We start from the raw sequence: 22,124 nt of genomic DNA on the forward strand, positions 1-22,124 counted from the left end.
AAAATAATGATGCTTTGGAAGGAGAATAAGCCATCCAAGTACGTAAAACTTTTTCACCGTTAATGTGCGGTAAAACCATCCTGGGTAAGCCGTCTTGTCTCTCCTTTTGATGTTAAAGAACACAAATCTGAACGTGTTACTGTTGACGCTAAGGCGAAGTTAGTATTGATATGCTGACATGCTGGCCTTGCTGAATGAGATTCAATCGCATATTTTCATCTATTTGTTCAGGCCATTTTCTGATATCGTCCAAGTTTTGGTATTGAATAGCAGTCAATGCCGATGCTGTATCAGTCTTTATTTCTAAGCTATCGAGGTCTATGTCCAGACATACAGATGCAGACTCTAATTGAGTAGATGTTGTTGGAATTTGATCTTCAGGAATAATGTCAACATTTCTAACAGGTACCAGATCAACAGTGTCAAGTTCTTGTATTTTTTTTAGCTTGTTCTGGGTTTGAAGGCCCAGTTGTCTTTGATGAATTTAAGCCCAACGTGGAATCTGACGTCTCAGGAACAGGACTTTTCACGTATTTAAGTAAAGGCCCTTTATTTTTTTCTAATATTTTCCAACTTAGTTCTTCTTTTATTATGGTAAGATGCCTCACTTTCTTTTACTCTTTTCATTTTTGATGCTAAAACAAAAAATATATAATTATTGACACTTATAATAAATAATAAAATTACGAGTTGGATTTCTAAACGAAAGTATCGTATTACATTTCAAAATAATTACTAATAAATTAAAAAAAATATAACCTACTTTACTGAAATTTACTTGTTCTGATTTTTTTATTTTAATAAATTAAAGCTTGAAAAACGTAGCAGATAGTCAAACATACAATTACATAAATAAAAAACGTAAATAAAATATTTAATACTCATATAGTCGAATGTATACGTACACGAACAATTCAATTTTTCAACAAAGTTCAATAATTTAACAATCACTACACGTCTTTATGAGCACTAAAATCACAGTTAGGAAAGCTGAGTACTCACGGACTTCCCTGAAGGGACTTATCCGTACTGTAATCTAATTTTCAGGTGTTGTTATACAACATTGAACACTATTCTTTATATGATAGAAGTCATTCTCGCTGAATATTAGTCATAAACAATCCAACCACAAAATAAAATACAGGGAATCCCTACATGTCAGTACAGACGGTGTTGCCAGTCGCTACAATGAGCAAGATGTCATTATTATACATTCATTTAAAGAAAGGGGATTCCCCAGTTTCGTCACAGAATAATTAATGAAAAATTCCGTGTCTCATTTCAATCGGTCCGAATCGTGAGAGCGGCAAAAATCTGACATGAAATAGTTCAAATTTTTACAAGATATTATTATTATTTATTGTGAAATTTTGCCACCCCCTAAAAGTGCCCCCACTACGCTATGCCACTGCTTCAGAGAATCTTTGGGCACGGCTGGTTTGACCGATTTGACTTTGTGTCAACCAAGCGGTTGCTTATTAAGTCCTGAATGAGCCACTTTACTTGTGTTGTTTAGAAGCATCAGTTATAAGCACTATGGCCATCTGGAGCGATTTTGATCCAGCTTGCAAGATCCTCATTGGTAAGGACCCGAGCAGCTGGACCAAGCCAAGAGGATGCTCTCATAGCACCTGGCGGCGGCAGGTAGATAAGGTCATTTCCAGGAAGTGAGACTGGTCCTTATGTCTGTCTGGGAGGTTGCAACAGGGATCCTGAGATGTTTTATCGTGTGGTTGGTGTGGGAACGTGCTGTACCAGCGCATGCTCCCCGACCTGACCTGATTACTTTACCACTAGAATCCCTAAAGCCTACGAAGAAACTCAGAGCTCAAGTGTGTTTATTTGCGTGTAGATGCCTGGAGTTGAAATGGATAAATAATATATCATTTGGAACACATCCATTTAATTTGTGTTCTGTGTCTACAACGATCTGTGTAAGTGTAGGATGACAGAAAATGCTAGGTCGGAAGTGCTGAACACACACCTAAAGCAGAAACTTTTTCCATTTTATATTAATGATGTGAAGTGTGTAATGTGTGAAGACTTAAGTCGAAATATAAAATAAACACATGAGCTTTTATTCAAGAATATAAAAAAGAAAAAAAATCATTATTTACAATTGGCTGTCAATGAGTTAAAAACTCAAGCTCAAAGTCAATCGACAGAAAGTTGATGGGTATTCTTGGATGGTGTAGAGGTAAGAACTGCAGCCTTATAACCAAAAGGTTCTGGGTTTGAGTCCAGGAGCTTCGTGTTTTGAGTGGTGAGCTGCTATTATTTTACTATAATATAATAAAAATATACATTTTATTTGAGTCTGTAACATCCAGTGTATATTTTGGCTACTTGAAAAAGTTAGCGCTTTTTTATTATTCAGTCTTATTCTGTCAGTGACGTTCACGTGGTGCAACAAACTTGCCACTCCTTCTCTGAGTTGTTTATCTCTATTCTTTTCACAAGAGCAGAGCAGCAATGACCACAGTTACTACTGTGGTTGAAGCCTGCTCAGAACTATTTGTTGTACTGGCAATCAAAGATATGATGAAACAATTTGAAACTATGATTGTACAACCAAACATAGAGAGAAACAATATAAGAAAGCCTTAAACAGAACTTTCTTCAAACAAAAACGTATTTTCTTTATAATATCAATGTTTTCTCTATTTGTGTGTGAACTGTTTTGCTTTGAGTTTTACCAAAACCTTTAAATGAAGATACTTGTATTGTGGAATTATTTTAATATGTATCACACTATTGCCTGAATTGTTCTATGAAGTAAACTAAAAGCTGCAGAAATTTGGTAATTTTGGACAAACACAGAGCTGCAAAATCATTTGGTAAAAGTGTCAGTTTCCACATCAATATGTACATTAAAGTACCTCACCAACATTACACTATCATAATTTATAGCCAAATCAGATTCAAAGGTTACCAGATTCAGTTATGAATAATGAATATGGCCCTGGTGGTCTGTTTACTAGCACTATAGTTGTGTTGGAAATATGTTTTAATATTTAAAATGAGTGCCTCAAAAGATTGTGTTTAATAAGCAGCATTTAAACTTGCATAGATGATTCTGGTGATATATTTTTTGTTTTAATTTGAGTTAGGTTACAATGGTAGGTGCCCCTGGTGGAGGAGCTGATTTTATCTTTTGGTCTAATTATACAACTTATTTTTAGTTATTTAATAATGTAAGGCTTGCATCAATTCTAAATTTTTAAGATACCCTACAACAGGGATTTTGGGTAACAGGTACAGGATAGTAACAGTGGTCTAGATAGTGGTCTGATCAGTTAGTCAGGCAGTTTTGCTATCATATTTTGAGATACAACAAAAGATCTCCTCCAATTAGACCATCTCTCTTGAAAAATCTAGACCACATATGGACTACCCCTGGCCGGCGGGCCAGATCCAGCCATCTACTTCTTTTGATCTGGCCCTGATCCATTTCAGTGAAGTTAGTCGGATTCATGGTGGGAGAAAACATGGTGTGATCTAAAGATATTTGAAACATTGAACGTCAATACGTCAAACTAATTTATTTTAAATTTTGAAATTGTTGAATCGCGTTCTGTCAATCTGTGAAGTTTTCTTTACCGCAACTTAGCAAACTCGATTGAGTGCAATTTCTTTATCACATCTTAGCATTTGGCATTCACACAGAATTTTAAACTAAGCCACATTAAGCTGACGTCATAGCCCTTGTGCAAAACACTCCATGTTTTCTCCCACCAAGGTCTCTTTCTCGCTTTGGCTAGCAGCATGCGTGAACGTGTTATGTGTCAGTTTGGTACCTGCATTGGTGTTGTGCTTTGTTCGGTGCCTGCGTTAATGTTGTGTTCTGTTCGGTGCCTGTGGTGTAGAAGACAGTTTTGTTTGATAGTTCTGAATATTGCTTATAAATTTGGGACAATGTCAGGGGTTATGTCAAAAAAAAAAGAAAAGTAGATGCAGAGAATCGTCAATTTCAAGACAACTGGATGGAGGATTATTTCTTTATTCTGAATAAAGGTTTGCCTGTATGTTTGCTGTGCAACGTCAACAAAGAATACAACTTGAAGAGACTCTTTACTTTAAGACATGCAGATCAGCAAAAAATTGATAAAAGATAAAATACAGAAGTTGAAGAAGGACTTGGATACCCAGCAGCAAATGATCAACAATTTAAGAATGCAGCACCACAGCATTGTCAAAGCCAGCTTTGTGGTAAGCGAAAAAAATTGCTAAGCATTCTAAGTCATTTGGTGAAGGAGAATTTATCAAAAAATGTCTGCTGGATGTTGCAAGTATAATAAGTCCTGAAAAGAAAAAAGACTTTGAGAATATTTGTTTGTTGAGATGTGCTGTTGTTCGATGGATAGAAATGATAGCTGATGATATCAAAAAAAGTTTGAAAGAGAAGATTGATAGATTGGAAGCATTTTCATTTGCTTTCGATGACAGTACCAATGTCTCCGATACAGCACAACTAGCAATATTTGTTTGAGGAGTTGGTGTGGATTTCAACATCACAGAAGAATTATTGGCCCTTCGGCCGTTAAAAGGAACCACTACCGGTGAAGATATATTTGAAACCGTCAACACAGTCTTCAAGATATTTGGGCTTAAATGGAGTTCACTATCTGGCATATGCACTGATGGAGCCCCTGCAATGGTTAGTGCACAGAAGGGACTTATTGGAATAGTACATGAAAGAGCAATAGAACTACAGATCCATCTGGAAAATGAAACAAATTTTAACTACATTATCCACCAACGAAATTACATTCACAAATGTTATGGAAGTTGTAGTAGCCAGTATTAACTTCATTAAATCAAGTGCACTTAAACACCGCCAATTTAAGGCGTATTGGCAGACCTATTTTTGGATTATGAAGATGTATCTTATTATTGTGAAGTGAGGTGGTTGAGTAAAGGTAAAATGTTAAAATAATTCTATGATTTGAGACTAGACATTGCAGATTTTATGGACATAAAAGGAAACACAATTAACCAAATAAAAGGTGATTAGTGGGTGTGTGATTTAGCATTCATTGTAGATGTCATTGGATACCTAAACAAACTGAATCTTAAATTGCAAAAACAAGGACAATTAGTTCATGAACTGCATGAACGTGTCAAAGCTTTTTGTAATAAACTAAGATTGTTGGAAAGTCAGATAAGAGCTAAAAATTATTTTCATACTCTAGCAACTCATAAAAATATCCCATATAATTGTTATGGAGATGAACTGAAGGCACTAATAGAGCAATTTGATACAAGGTTTGCTGGCTTCCAAAACAAAGACTCCACATTGCCTATATTTGCTTGTCTGATGGATGCTGATGTAAATAATGTGCCAGGAAACATACAGATGGAGCTTATTGAGCTTCAGGCAGATTTAGTTCTAAAATCACAATTTAACAACATTGCTTTCATGGATTTTTATAAATGATATTTGGTGGAAGAAAAATATACAAATTTCTGCGCCTTTCCAAGAAAAATCATTTGTTGTGGATGAAATGCAATAAATCAAAAATTTGGACAAAGATAACAGATGAAAACCTTGAAAATTCTATTTGATTATCCTTAAGTAATACCAACGTCAATATTGATAGTCTCGTAGTTGAAGTACAAGGCCAATCTTCACACTACATTATGTCGTTCATTATATTATAAAATTTATGTAGAGCTTTATACCACAGCATTATATTATAAATAAATTAAATATGAAGTAGCAACTTGTTTTAATTCATTTTATCTTAATTCGTTTTATTTAATAATTTTGTCCGGCCCTTGACTCGGTAACAGAATGATAATTTGTCCCCAAAACTAGGAAAGGTTGCCCATGCCTGATCTAGACCTTTTCCAAAAAATATCTCAACTGTTTGCAAAGGCTATGCTTTTATTTGCTCACCAGGTTTCTAACCAGTAGTGAAGAGAACACAATCTGATATAAATCACATCCCCTCTATATAATCTTGGTAAGGGTCCAGGAACAATTAAATTCTGACATTTTCTTTTTGCTTTGGTGCATAGAGAGATGAAGTTCACCTGGAATACTTCAGATTGCTGTAAATAAATAATGTTAAATAGATACTTTATTAATCCCAACCTGCTGACATGAAGTAATAAAGTAAATATTTCATCTTCGGCGATAAGATCCAATTTAGCCTCTGTGTCAGATATCTTTGCCCTTTAACATTAACTGTTGGTTGGGTGGTGGGTGTATAACATTCTGCACTATGGAATCACCAGGTATGAGCGTGTTATTGTTCTCAGGATCCACAGGCACACTGCAGTGTGCTGAGAATCTGTTCTCTGTCTGAATTGGTGACCTGGGTGCCAGAGGACTAAGTTTTGACTTTTTAGACCCTCATCTCACTGTTACCCACTCGCCCTGTGACAGAATTGGTGTTGCTGAATTCAGCCACATACGGACTACAGTGGAATCCAGAGAGGCTAAAGCCAAATCAAAAGTAGCTTAATTGTCATAAAGAAACAGTCAATCCAATTTTTGGTTGTCTAATAGCTATTAAATTCCTAATGCAGTCCTCCAATTCACGTATTTTCCTGAGCAACTCTAAATTAACTGTGCATTTTTGGCACGTGAAGCTGTCTGTATTGTCGGCCGGAAAGACTGAACTGTACATGCTGCAGGACGTACAACATATAAAATTGCCCTTGATTGGCAGAAAACAGATGCAACTTACGTTCAGTGCAGAGTTCATCTTATCCCTTTCTGCAGTAGCTTTAGTGCCTTCTGCATTTAGCTGAATCACTTTAAGCTTTCATCACCTGCTGGGCAATCGACTTCACACTGTTGGTTACTTCTCCTCATTTGATGTTGGCTTTAATCCAGTTGAATTTACCTGAGAATTGAATTAGTTTTTGAGTTTTCTGGTGATTGTAAAAAGCTACGTGTGTGTGTGAGACACCACTATCGTGAGCTCCCGTGCTTCGACTCATTGTTGCTCCCATGCTTCTACTCGTTTTTTTTTTTTTTTTACAGTTTTCCTCATTTCGGGCACTTGCTTTCTTAGCAAGGTTTAGACTAATGTCACCCCTTGTCCAACTTTTATTGACGGTCTTAACATTTTTCCATTTAGCACTAGCTACCCTTTGGAGTAAAAAGGATTGCTCTAGCCTTTGTTATGGCTGCACCTCATAAGCACTGGGTCTCTACTATCAAGCAGATGTTACCTCCAGGTTGAGAGTAGTGAGTTGATAGAGGAAGCATCTAGGGTGTCTATGAAAACTTTTAAAGGAAGTAGCAGACATCTTGTCATTGGTTACTTAGGTGCATATAAACCCATCATTTTTGGTTGATTTGCAGATGGTCCCTCTAAGAGATATCTTTCTGATGTTTCTTAGTCTGCGATCGGCCATCTTATCAAATAAGACATACAGACTGCATTATGAAGAAGGGGTCCTGTCATGGAACCGAACCTTTTTAGCTGACATTAAGAGTGTCTGGCTCTGGCTTTTAAAGCCAAGGAACTGTGTTCAGGAATAGTGTCAGTCTGCCATACTGGTTTTTGTGCCATATCTGTAGTGCAGTGTGATAAAAAAGAACAGTTAATTCAGACCTAATTAAGTTAAAAGAATGTAAAAGAAGAAATTGTTCAATAAATGTAAGTTCCCTACACTACAAAATAAAGCAATGGCCAGATCCTTCTATAGCATATGCTCTGAGCTGTATAAGAGCCTCTATAGTATTTCTAGTCTGAAGGCTTCCATCCTGCTCATAAAGTTAATGAGTCCTTGACCATCTTGTTCCACTGGCAAGTATGAAGCACTACGTCTACACCCAATGTAGCCCATTCCATTAAAAAATGTAAAAATGATTTTCTGCATAGTTTTGATAATCAGAAGTGAAAGATCAGCACACCTTAACCGTTTCCAGAACATGGAGGCTACTAATTATTAACAATTAACACTCCACCTCAATATGAGATCTCCTGTTTCCTGCAGTTTAATCTGCCCTGAACCTTATCGAGCCAGTCAGCCCAGTTTTACTCAGCAGTCCTACTATGTCCTAAATAAATCCCCATACATCTAAAGACCATTCTGTTTCTTTTAAGGGCACCCTTCATTATTCCTATAGTAGCCAATTAAAATTTTTGGCATTTACTTTTGTGATTGAAAGCTTCTCAATGTAATTTTGGCCCATTGTAAATGCCTGGACATCATTATAAAGAAAAATAAAAATAGGTTATCCACATAAGCATCAATTTTAAGGTGTAGGCTTGGACACTGAGGGATGCTCAGACCTTGAAGACATAGTTGCAGTTTTTGTAGTAGCTGTTCTACAGATGGTGAAAATAGCATCCCAGAAAGAGAACAGCTGTGGTGTTATCCCTCTTGTTACCATAAAAGAAGCTTTAAAATCCCATTAATTTTTACAACACTAAAAACATTGTGATGTAAGAGCTGAATATGTAGAATTAAACCAGGTCCAAAGCCAAAGGCCTTAAGTGCGCTTAATAGGTGGCTTTCCCAGTCAATGGCCTTTTTTGATGCAGTGAAACCTCCTCTGATTTAAACCAAAAAGCTTAGCAGTAGCAATCACATCTCTAACCGAAATATATTATCAAAAATGTAACAGGGACAAAATAAGTTTGCTACTGTTTCACAAGGCCTTGGATAAGATCCTATAGTCTGCACAAAGGAGGCTTACTGAAAATCATGGGTTTTTTTTAATTTATTTTTATTCAGTCAACTGGCCTTCTTATGTATTAGTATGGTTATTGCTCTATGAACTTGCAGATTTTTTGGAAAAAGTACAATCAATTTTTGCTAAGATGAGTCCAAAACGTATTAAAAAAAATGTGTATTGGTAATCACTCAATACCCAGCCAGCTTCCAATATTAAGTCCATTTAATGCTGCAGTCAAGTCATCCAAAATAAGATTTACTTCAGGAACATCTTTCTCCCTGGGTAAAACCTATGGTAAGTCCCAAAGAAAACACGAAGACTCAAATGATTCACCGCTGATTCTGGCAAAAAACAGTTACTGATTGAAAGGCTTCAGGCTGGTTAAGTTTATGACCTTTATAATTTTCTTAGATATGATTTTACAATTTTCTTTCCAATTAAAAACTTAAAAAAAAAAAAGTGCTGCCATCTGTTTAATAAAAAAAAGGCTAGGCCTGTATGCTGTTTAAGTCTTTCTGTAATAATTCAACGGATTCTGTATCTGCCAATCCACCTTGCTTGGTATCATCTGCAAACTTAACCAACTTGTTGTTGTTATTCCTATTCAAATCATTTATATACTGTATATTAAAAATAGCAGCGGCCTTACCACAGAATCTGTGGGATGCCACTCTTAACATCAGTCAGTTCCAATGGAGTTGCTCATATCCTTCCTCATAAAAATTTCAACATGCTAGTAAAACATGACCGCCTTCTTCTGAACACATGTTGACTGTTCAGTAAAACTCATGTTCTTGCCATGTGTTGCTGAATTTTTTCCTTGATAATTCCTTCCATTAATTTACCAGTGATGTATGTTAAGTCTACTGGCCTATAGTTTCTTGGATTTCCCGATTTTACTCATTAAAAAAAAGTGTTTTCAGCAAGTGATTCTTAGCACTATAGCGCAAACTATTGCAGTGTTAGTTTTCTCTGTTGTTCAAGGATTTCTCAGTATTATTCAATGTTTTTACATTTAATTTACTATTACCCTGTGCATTCTATGGTATAATTAACTATATTTGTGCCTAAAAACTAAAAAAAATATATATTTACATATAGTTCCTACGGTCTGGAACTGATTAATTGTATTTACATAAAATCCTATGGGGGAAATTGCTTCGGGTCACGACCAAATTGGTTTACGACCAGAGTTTGGAACGAATTATGGTCATGAACCAAGGTTCCACTGTATAGGAGACAGTCAGGATCAAACTCTTGGGACTCTTGATTATAAGTCGGAAAATCTTACCGCTACGCCACGGAAGCTGTTGTATCATCCTTGAACCTTTTTTGAAAGTGTTTATTTGATCTTTGGACTTCAAGCTTCACACATTCTATAGTTCATGCCTACATTTTGTAATATTTATTACTAAAAAATGAAAAAGTTTCTGTTTTAACAATGTGTTTACACATATTACTGTAGAAACGTAACACAAATGAAATGCATGTGTTCCAAATAACAATCTATTATTTCCACTCTAAAACTTCAGCAGTTCACTCCCAGATAATCAAACAAGGCATGAGCTGGGAGAAAGTTAACATTCTGCGACGGAGGGGAATGGAATAGCAGGCAGCTTGCTGTTTGTCTTAATCGGCACATTTACAGGACAAAAGACGCTGACAGAGAGGTGCGAACAGATTTAAAGTTCGCTGGATTTACGAGTTTTCTCGTAGGCTCTAGTAATTCTAGTGTTAAGGTGATCAATGGTGATGTATCAATCTGGTACATTTTAAGAAGAAAACAGTCTAGATTTGTAAATCTAAAATTAAAGTTAACGATCTCAAGTTGACCCAAGCAATTTAAACCTACAGAAAAAGACAATAAAAGGTCAACAATGAGGCTCCTCTCTATCCATAAATTCTGTAAATGCAGCATTTTCCTCAAATCTTCAATGATGTCACAATAATACATAAATGTATTGATTTTTTTAAATAAGTATCACTAAACATTGCAATATACAGTGTCCTTTTAAGGCTTGCACCCAATTTCAGTGTTGTCACTTTCAGACTTATGCTTTTATCTATTTTTTTTGTATCTCTTATCTTTTATCTTTTTTATAAGTAACTAGCAGAATACCCGCGCTTCGCAGCGGAGAAGTAGTGTTTTAAAGAAGGTACGAAAAAGAAAAGGAAAGATTTTAAAAATAACGTAACATGATTGTTAATGTAATTGTTTTGTCATTGATATGAGTGTTGTTCTCATATCTATCTATCTATCTATCTATCTATCTATCTATCTATCTATCTATCTATCTATCTATCTATGTTGTTCTCATATCTATCTATATATATATCTCTATCTATCTATATATATATATATATATATATATATATATATATATATATATATATATATATATATATATATATATATATATATATATATATATATAGCAAAATACCCGCGCTTGGCAGCGGAGAAGTAGTGTGTTAAAGAAGGAAAGAGAAAGAAAAGGAAACATTTTGAAAATAACGTAACATGATTGTCAATGTAATTGTTTTGTCACTGTTATGAGTGTCGCTGTGATATATATATATATAGCAAAATATCCAGCTTTGCAGCGATGTCATGTGTTAAAGAAGTTATGAAAAGAAAAGGAAACATTTTAAAAATAATGTAACATGATTGTCAAAGTAATTGTTTTGTGTATTTGGTTGCAGCGTCACGAAGTTGTTTTCGTAGCTGCATCAGAAAATGTACCACTGACGTCTGACACGCCTCCTTTTACTGTTTTCTCACAGCTTGGATTGCTGCTGTCATATATATATACACACACACATACACACACGCACACATACATACATATATATAATATACATATATATATATACACATACATATCTTCATATCTACATATCTATATACATATCTACACACACAAATTATATATATGTATGTATGCATGTATGTATGTGTGTGTGTATATATATATATATATATATATATATATATATATAATCGAGATAGGTGTGTGTGTGTATATATATATATATATATATATATATATATATATATATATATATATATATATATATATATATATATATATATATATATATATATACATATATATACACATACATATACTTGTGTGTATGTTTGTATGTGTCTATATGTGTGTGTATAGCTTTGGTCACTGAGTGCAAGGGAAAAATAATGAAATATAGTCTATAAGTTATTAAACAGTAAAACATTAACGTTTTAAGAAGTACAGGTACATTGAGCACTACTGGAGTGGTTGGGTAAACTACATTTTAAAGACTGTGTAACAAAACAGGTAAGTAACTAACAGCAGCTAAAATGTATATGGATCATCTCTCGGTAGTAGATCCCTTTTGAAAGGCGCTACACGACGGCTGTGGTATAGAAATTACATTTTCTATGTGAATGTTCAAATTTGTGCCTCTGGTAATGTGCCTTACCGGCAATTAAAGAAAATTATTTTTGTGTCCTCTGCCGTGTTAAGAGAGAAAGGCTTTGGTTTGGGATAAAAGGAAAAAGGTGTAAAGAAAGGAAAGTTGCCTTTTCTTTTATATAGTATAGAGAGATGTGTTCGCTGACGTTATGATCGGCTTTTGGGGACAGTCGCGGTGGGTCTTGTGTAGACTGGTGAGGCGCCCCGCCATTAATCGGCTGTGATGGCACTGTGAGTCCTCCACTCGTATGCGTGTGTTCATAATCCGAGCTGAGGACCTGATAATCGTATCGTGCAAAAGAAAGTGTGAATCGCCTTAATATTATTTTGCCGTGGTGTAGAAAAGGGGTCCTGTGTTTGCACTTGTCTGGTCTATAGCTCAGGGGGCGGATGAAAAAAATTAAAAGTGCTCACTTTGACTTAAGGCAGAAGCGCAATCAGCGTCTCAAAGGCCGGCACAGCTATGCGCGCTGGCTGCTCGACTTTTGCTGGGCAGGAGACCCCTTTTGTACACACGTTCATGATATCAAAAGTCTCAGCGCTCTTTGGAGGTAATTCATATATTATATATATAGCAAAATACCCGCTACCAGCGGAGAAGTAGTGTGTTAAAGAAGTAATGAAAAAGAAAAGGAAGCATTTTAATAATAACGTAACATGATTGACATTGTCATGAGTGTTGCTATCATATATATTCCTGCCTAAATAAGTCACCCTCGCGCTCTTACTTTTTACCGTTCATTTAATCATGGCTAGTGGCGGAAAAATTATAAAATGGAAGGAGGATGGCTTTACCAAAACAATTATTGATGGCGAATCGATTATTCATAAAGCTTGAATTGGTGATCTGTTTTTCTGTGTTAACCTCATATTTTTTCATACTTCTTCTCAAACTAAGGTGGTGCGAGGGTAAAATGAATCGGGATGCGCTGATCAATGTAATCGGTGTACCAGGAAATCATGCATTGACAAAAGCTCCCTTTGCTTGTAATGCAAAGTGTGATTAAATGCATTATTTTTCAACGCGTTATGGAGCACATGCATCGAAGCTTCTCAGCTGTGCTTGTGCTAAGAAAAGGAAAGTTTTTAAAAATAACGTAACACGATTGTCAATGTGACCTTTTGTAAGTAGTGCCTGGAGGATTCAGTGTGTTGAAACTCTAGAGACAGCGTGTGTATTAACTTGTGGATTTTTCTGTGAGCATTTGGTGGCAGTGTGACGAAGTTGCTTCAGATGACGGCGTTAGCCGCGGAGCTCAGCTCAGAGCGAAATGAGGTGGGAGGGGAGATGATGACGTGACTCCCCCACCCGCCTTAACTGTCAATCCCCCACAAACACAGTCTCTCGAATTTGCATAAGCACACCCTTCACCTACAATTTTAACTTAGTTACAAAGTGATCAAAACTCTCGTTTATATCCTGCGTCCTATCATTAAACTTGTATCCCGCATTACCTGTGGGCATGTGAAAGCCAGCGTAGCCTGTCTATGAACTTAATTTAAAGTTTAGGTTTACACCTTGCTTTCTTTCCGAGGTAGCAGCACTCATGAATATGGTAGTATATGCCACTCGCTCGCTTCTTATTGTTTTGCTGCCTTCTCAATTATATAATGCATGTTTTCTTAAGCGCTTTTTGGAGGTCTTCCTGGTTTTCTACGTACTGCGTTGACAGTCAGTTCACGTGATTACGTGGGAGGCGTGATGATGTCACACGAAACCCCGCCCCCCACGTCTATGCAGCTCTACTCCATTACAGTTAATGGAGAAAAATACCTTCCAGTTATGACCATTAGGCGTAGAATTTCGAAATGAAACCTGTCCAACTTTTGTAAGTAAGCTGTAAGGAATGAGCCTGCCAAATTTCAGCCTTCTACCTACACGGGAAGTTGGAGAATTAGTGATGAGTCAGTGAGTGAGTGAGTGAGGGCTTTGCCTTTTATTAGTATAGATATAAACATAAGTAAATTAATGACAAAGAGTGATATAGACAGAGAGAATCATTATGATTGCAGAGATAAACAGTCAGAGACAAAGAAAGAGACAGAGAATTGTGTATCAAGACACTGCACAGCTTACATCTTGCAGAAGTAACAGAAATACATTACTTAAGTGAAAGTTCTCATCTATAAAAATACTCTGGTAAAAGTCAAAGTATATGTTAATCATATTTACTCAAGTAAAAGTATAAAAGTACATATTCTTAAATTTACTTTTGAGTATGAAAGTAAAAATTTCTTTTAGTTGAAAATTGCTCTGATTCAGAATCAGATATAAGAAAGATGTTTAATAAACATTTATTTCAAGTGGTAAAAGTATAAAGACATAATGAGAAATACAATGAAGACAAACATGCATTACATAAATTAGTTACAGAAATCTGTCAAAGAATTATAAATTACTTAGCAGATAACTAATCGTGAATTAATTAACATTAAACTTAATATAACAGTGACTCCTTGTTAAAAGCCACTTTAAGCAGTACTGAATATTTTTAATGCATTAAACTACTAGTAACATATGATTTAAAGAACTTTACCACAAAATATAGGTAAATTATACATGATGTGTGGCTGTCAGTTAGTCATCTCATCATACATTTGTAGATGGCACTCACTGCGCAACATGACAGCCTTGTGATAATCATTGATTTTGAACTGATTACCCCACAAACAAAGGCCGAAGCATCCCTATCATTGCAGCTTAATTTTGTTTATATACCACATTTAATTTTTAACCATGTAAGTGCTTCATTAAATACATGATGGGGGCTTAGCTGGCTACAAACAGACAGGTAATGTTAATCACAATTTTACTGAGGTTGAACTTGCAGCTTTGGGGGGCTAATGAATTTGGAGGACCTATGCATCTGCATAGTCTGCATATAACAAGAAACGGCTCTGCAGACAAAGGCATTTTTCAAGTGTGTGGAGCCCAGTAGCCAAAGTTGTCTATGTGTGTGTGCCTGTTTGTATCCACTGTCATAGCGTTAATTACAACTTGCAAATAAATTTCTAAGCTTCCCTTATCTTCAGCTACTGAACTCCTGAATGGATAAACGCATATTTAGCTTTTTGTTTTCTCTCAGTGTCAAGTTCAGCATCTTTGGTTGTCTCCCTGAAAGCTTGGTGGAGGTTTAAAATCCATAGAATGGAGAATTTGGGGGAAGGTGCTTTAGGAAGAATTCCTGTAGGTATTACCTGTGTACCACAAGATTTCGCCACTGTACACTACTCACTTTTTAACGGGTTTCCATAGAATAGCTGCCTATATATTCCATCAATTGCCTTCACTAATGAGTCAACTTCCAAAACCTTGTTATACTCTTTTTTTGATGTCAGACTCCTTTAATTCTGCATTCCATTTTTGTAAATCTGTTTTGTTTCCTACTGCAGTACTCACCTTTAAACATTAAACAGGGGACACTTTCTATTGTTCTGTTTCAAACAAACTAATTGCTGCAGTTGTACTCTGTTTATCTAACTCATTTATTTAGCATTTTCAAAACACCCACATACAAGCACCGGTATGTGTTTTAGTTCAACTATTTCTTTCTTTAATTCTATATGTTCTTTACTCATCTCTTGAAATTTGTTGTCCAATACATGTTGTCGTACCCGGATGGGGTTAATACCCAGCCAGGACGCCCAAGACGACCGGAAGATGTCTTGTGCCTCCTCCAGACCTCGAGGGGGCGACCGCCCAGTGGGCCACGGGTACAGAGCTGGGAAACTCAACCCTGTAGGGGCCCGTGGTTACCGCCAGGGGGCACCCCAATACCTTGAGTATGGCGGAAGTGCTGGGGTGAAAAGAAGCAGGGACACCTGGAGTGCTTCCGGGGATACAGCTGGCACTTCTGCCACTGGGGTGTGGTGGTGGGAGATTGCCGGGAACACACCTGGAGCACATCCGGGTGCTTATTTAAAGGGGCCGTCTCCCTTCAGAGGATGACTCGAGTCGGGAGAGAAGAAAGGATGAGGTCTCTAGTAGAGAAGGAGGCAGTCTGAAGAAAGAACATTGTGTTGGCCCGAACTGTGGGGTATTGGGGTTGTGTGCATTGTTGTGAAGGATGGAAGACCACAATAAACGTGTGTGTTGTAATAGTAACATGTCTGCCTGTCTGTGTCCGGGTCTTATTCCACAATGTATTGCAGTTAACAAAGCCCATCCATACTCACCAGCTGTTGTCCATTCTATCTTCTTTCTATTTTCTAAACCAAATTCTAATACATTTTTATATTACAAACGGTCACATCTCCTACTAGTTACAGACATTATTTTGGTATAGCATACTCAAAAAACAGTTAAGCTAATGCTACCCAAGTAGTAGTATTTTTCCATTTTGGGATTCCACATCCTTTCATTACTTGGAATAAGTCGCTATGTATGTTCAGGATGTGCATAAGTATCCTAACTCTGTTTATATGGCATGCTTCATGCCTACCCTATTGTAAAATGACTCAGAACCAGATGTCTTTCAAATGCAAAAGATAAATCTAACTAATGTGAGTATTCAATGAAGGAAGGCTTACTTTCATTGGCCTACATTATACCACATGTGACAGTTTGTAATAAGCTCCACTAGCCACCTTGTTAGAGAAGAAAAAGTTATATCCTGTCATTAACTTAGGTATACCTAATTATAAGATCTCCAAAGCTGTAGCAAAAAACCCTACAAGATAAATAAGCTGTCAATCTTCAACTTGTTTAACACTCGGGGTGGGGGGGAACCTTAATAAATTAAAAAAAAATGTTATTAATCAAAAATGCTCTTTAATGATGAAGCTTTGAAGAACACAAAAGACACAGCAGGAAAATAGAAAGACAATCAATTCCAAAAAACACAAATTCAGAAGAAAAACAGAGCATGAGGTCAAAAATCCAGTAAATCCTCAAAATTAGCAAAATAATAGCAAAGCACATTTGAAAGAATTGCTTGTTTTCTTAGCCTTTAACGTGCTGAAAGCAGTCCCTTGATGGGTGAAAAACATAATGAACATAACAGAATATACATCAATACATAAGATGGATTAAAAGCAAAACTGAAAAAAAATGTAATTATACAAATAATAAACATGAACAACAATATTAACATAAAATGAAAATGAACAAAAAAGACATAAAATAGGAATTTGAGCCCAGCCATGAGAGGAACACTGATTGAAATATAACAAATGATAAAGCTTGTTTCAGATTGAATATTTACCATTCGTGTGATTTTCTAACATACCATATCATTGCCACATGGTCAACAAATAAATTAACTGGCTAAAGCATCACAGGTAGTGGCAAACCTCACTGCTGATGCGGTTGATGAAATCTCTGCTAAGCTGGTTACTTTGCAGAATCAAATGGTGCCTGATGTGCTACTGGCCAGCTAAGTAGGAATCTGTATCATTGTTGGGAGTCTGTTGTTGCACCTATACTTCAAATATAACTTCCAATCAATCTTTTGTCACTTTTTGAAATGTCCTCATTGGCCTGAAAAAAAAAAAGCACTGTTCTTTGAGTGTGAAAACGATCGTCATTTGTCTCACTGCCTGGAAGAACTATATACCTGGATGGTTGCAGTGAATATTCTTCATTGGACTTGTGATTGATATTTTCATTATTAATATTGAAGTATGATTTGTCTTTGTTTCAGAAAACTATTGCTAGTAATGTTGTTGTTGTATTTACACCAGAAAATGTGGGAATAAATTCAAAAGACAGCAAGAACTTCCTTTCAGTATTGCCTTTTTCTAAAGAGAACAAAAGGACGGAATTGTAACAGAAAATCTGTTTGCTGTATCTTTTCCGTGTAGCTGTGGTTTCCGGCCAGCTTACACCCTAAGATAACACTGACCCGATCATACTGCAGGTTGTGGACCAAAGACTTTCAACCCATAATAACTTTCTTACTAACTTCATTATCTGTGTATAGTATATGGTCTGATACATGATGCAAGTGTGTTATGCAAAATAGCTCTGTTTATATAAATGTCCCTCTCTCTTGGATCTGTTAAATAAACGATATTTTGGTCCATTGAGGAATGATTTCAGCTACTATTTAAAAGGAAACATACAACACTATGAAGTAAGAGTAAACTTTACTGGACTGTTTAATGAGAGACCTTTTTCACCTGCCTAATGTACTACTAAACAGGAGAGTGTTTTCTTCCATCTTGTATGGATATTGCATCACAGTCTCACTCTACTTCCCCAGTTGCTCATCTAGAATAAGAAATGAAAGAGAGCAGTGTACAGACAGCATTCAGTTTATTTTCCTTGAATTCATGTGTGTATGTTTAAAACATATCAGAATAACAGGATAGTTCTCATGTGCTGTTTTACATTTGGATTAATGGACAGCTGCCCATGTTTATTTTAAACTCATATTCAATCATCAGTGCAGCTCTGGCAGAAGTCAGGAAGCAGCTCTGGACAGGACACCAACCTACCCTTGAGCCTGCTTATTCACACACATACATAGTACTGGTTTTAAAATGAACTATCAGAATGACATACAGTATTTCTTTGGGGGATGTGGAAAGGAAAACAAAATAACTCAAGCATAACTCACACATATGCAAATACAGATGCTCTCAACAAACTCCATGCCAGCTGTGATCCAGCATAGGATTCAAACCCTGACGCTACACCTGTGCAGAACCAATGCTATGCACTGTGCTTTTTATATAAAATATATACTGTACTGTATATTAGGGCTGTCAAAGTTAAAACATTAATGTATGCAAATACATTTCAAAGGTACTTTTCAAGCCAGTGGTTTATAAATGGGGGCCTTTCCACCAGCAAGGATGACGTTATTAAAAAAATCAATTCCAATTTTAAAGATTGTCTTTAAATTGTCTTATTTTTAAATATATATATATATAATTTCAAAATGGTTCACTTTTTACATAAAAGTAGTCGTATATCCAAGTGTCCACACCCAGCTGTGCTTCGATTTCACCAAGCTGTCTCATGGTGCTGGAACTGTAAGACTCCTTTCTGTTCTGTTCTCCTCTTCCATGTTCATTGCCCGCACCAAATGAGTCCACTGCTCAAATTAGCACAATGGAACAGCTACCTGTCACTTCCACATATCTTTAAAATTAAGGATGGAGACAGCTCAGGAACCACATACCAAGATTTCTCTGAAAGAGATCATCTTGGTGGGGTGCTGTTTTCCTCATCTCCTCTGCACATATGAAAAAGCTGCACAATATCTCAGTCTCTCTCTTTCTCAAGTTCAGGCCTCCAACATTTCAAGATTTTTTTTGGTGAATTTGTTTTTTGTATCCTCATTTTTAGTATGGTTTTAGAAATTTGCAGACTAAGGTAGAACAATATATTATGAAGATAAATTTTTAACAATAATAATAAAATGCATACGTTTTACATTTCATTTTAGTATTATTAATCATCAGCAGAAAGCTTTTGTTTCGGACAGAGTTATTTATGTTAGGTGTCCTTCATCTTTCCTTTAACACAAGAATCCCTGAAGCATATGAAAAAGTTGTAATTCTGGGCCACCTTAAATTCCTTCACACCTCCTCATTAGTGTCTTTGTTTGGTGTTTGGTGCCTGGAATTGTATCAGGTCAGGTTTGGGAGTATGCGCTGGTACAGGGTAAATAATATCTCATTATTTGGAATACATACATTGCTGAGGTACAGAGCATTCCAATGATGTATAGTTGTTCATTCATACCACACGTCACATCTGTATGTATAAGGCAGAAAATGCATTGCATATGCAATAGCTCCTCTTGACACACATTTACGCACAAAGCTTCTCTGACGCTGGTTGAAGCAAAATAAGAGCTTAAGTTTGAATTGGGGAAATGTCTTCTTCAAAAAAAAGAAAACATATAGTTCAACAAAAGTAAAAGAATGCTAGTGATATGGAAAATTAAGTCCCTGAGTCACAGTTTTGGCTCTATTGAGAACAACAAGTTTGATGAAAGACTTGCTGCTATGTTTGATTTGTAAATACTGCTTAATATAAGTTTTGAAAGATCGTGACATGCAGTTTTACAGTTAAAACATCATAGGTTCAATTACCATATCAAAATGCTACCTGCAAAACTTTCTATGTTTGTTTTCTGAGCAGTACTTTTCCAGTTTAAACTTCATAGTGTAGTAGTGAAGTTCCATAATTCTGTATCTGCTCAAAGTTTCACATTAAGACGAACCCCCGCCCCAATCCCAAACCAGTCAAATCATGCCATGCAAACTGTTAAAGGCATCTCTCAATCAACTCCACCCTACCCCCTATTTCCCTGATCACATCACTGAACCACACCACATGAACTTTCACACAAATGCCTCTGAATCAGCCACATTAGGAACCCCCACTCCACCCACCATTTTGATCAACTGTCACTTATCAACTCCACTGTTTCTGACAGTTTTCAACTTGCATGCCAAACATCCACTGTTTTGGTTTAGGATTGGTGCCTGTTTAAATGGTTTAGGTGTAAATGTTTGCCTTGTTAAATGGCTCTTTCCTGCCATGTGCCCAGGGCTGCCAGGAAAAGCATTGCCATCAGCACTGGAAGAAACTGGTATGAAAACATTTGTATGTTTTAGGGTCAATAGAGGTGTGAAATTGCAGAAGAAAGTAACAAGAAGAAAGTAAAAAACAAATAAATAAAAATGGACTAGACCTTTGTTGGGCAACTGCAACAGAAGGCACAAGATAATGTGTGAACTGCAGCACAAAAACTCTAGTGTACAAGGTTTCTTTGTGCATAGTGGCAAATGGAAATTGTTTCAAGGACTGGCATGAAAAGTAATTTTCAAAGCAAAGGGTGGGATGAGCACATAATCGTATGTACACATAGTTACAAATTATTTACTTCTTTCTTCAGAGTGATATACAGTAATCCCTCCTTGATCGCGGGGGTTGCGTTCCAGAACCCCCTGCGATAGGTGAAAAAATCCGCGAAGTAGAAACCATAGGTTTGTATGGTTATTTTTATATATTTTAAGCACTTATGAATTCTCCCACACTGTTAACATTATTAGAGCCCTCTAGACATGAAATAACACCCTTTAGTCAAAAGTTTAAACTGTGCTCCATGACAAGACAGAGATGACAGTTCTTTCTCACAATTAAAAGAATGCAAACATATCTTCCTCTTCAAAGAATGCGTGTCAGGAGCAGAGAACGTCAGAGAGAGAGAGAGAAAGAGAGAGAGCAGCGCGAGTAAAAAGCAAACAATTAAAAAATCAATACGTGCTTTTGGGCTTTTAAGTATGCCAAAGCACCGCGATAAAGCAGCATTTTTTAGAGGACCGTCCGTATCCTCTAGGCAAACAGCCCCTCTTCTCACACCCCCTCCGTCAGGCTTAGAGAGAGTGAGAGAGAGAGAAAAGCAAACAAACAAGCACCACATGGGAAGCATATCGTATATCATTGAGGAGTTTTAGTTAATACGTAATACATGCTCTGATTGGGTAGCTTCTAAGCCATTCGCCAATAGTGTCCCTTGTATGAAATCAACTGGTCAAACAAACTGAGGAAGCTTGTACCATAAATTAAAAGACCCATTGTCCGCAGAAATCAGAGATATATATTTAGATATGCTTACATTTAAAACCCGCGATGGAGTGAAGCCGCGAAAGTCGAAGCGCGATATAGCGAGGGATCACTGTATAGAGTGTTAGTATACAATATATTTATATTTTTTCCTAAGAAATAAAATATAACTGCAATACTATTAGACTAAATATTTCCAAAATGGGATAACACATTTTTCCAGAAAGGGGGACACCTTGTCCCAAACACGCAGGACAGGAGAGACTTCAGCTAGTTTGTCATTGGTGGTCTTGTCAAATGTATTTCTTTTAAATGTATTTAAATTAGCACAAAAGATATTTCATTTATTTTAACTGTCTAACCCTATTTATAAAGTATATTGTGAAAAAGTATTTGCCCATACCTGATTTCCTCTATTATTGTAGTGAACGTTTTCAGCCTAACTCAAATATTAAATGAAAAAGTCTTTTTTTAAAAAAAAAAAAAAAAAACCTTATTT

The 22,124-nt window shown here is 36.3% G+C and overlaps 1 protein-coding gene across 1 annotated transcript in view; it reads left to right on the forward strand.

The window, feature by feature from the left end:
- The window catches only part of LOC120534890 (putative ATP-dependent RNA helicase TDRD12), a 441,334-nt gene that overhangs the window by 356,795 nt on the left and 62,415 nt on the right, over positions 1 to 22,124 (forward strand). The gene's annotated exons all lie outside the window — the stretch shown is intronic.

The sequence above is a fragment of the Polypterus senegalus genome, chromosome 9 (assembly GCF_016835505.1).
Source record: "Polypterus senegalus isolate Bchr_013 chromosome 9, ASM1683550v1, whole genome shotgun sequence".
NCBI lineage: Eukaryota > Metazoa > Chordata > Cladistia > Polypteriformes > Polypteridae > Polypterus > Polypterus senegalus.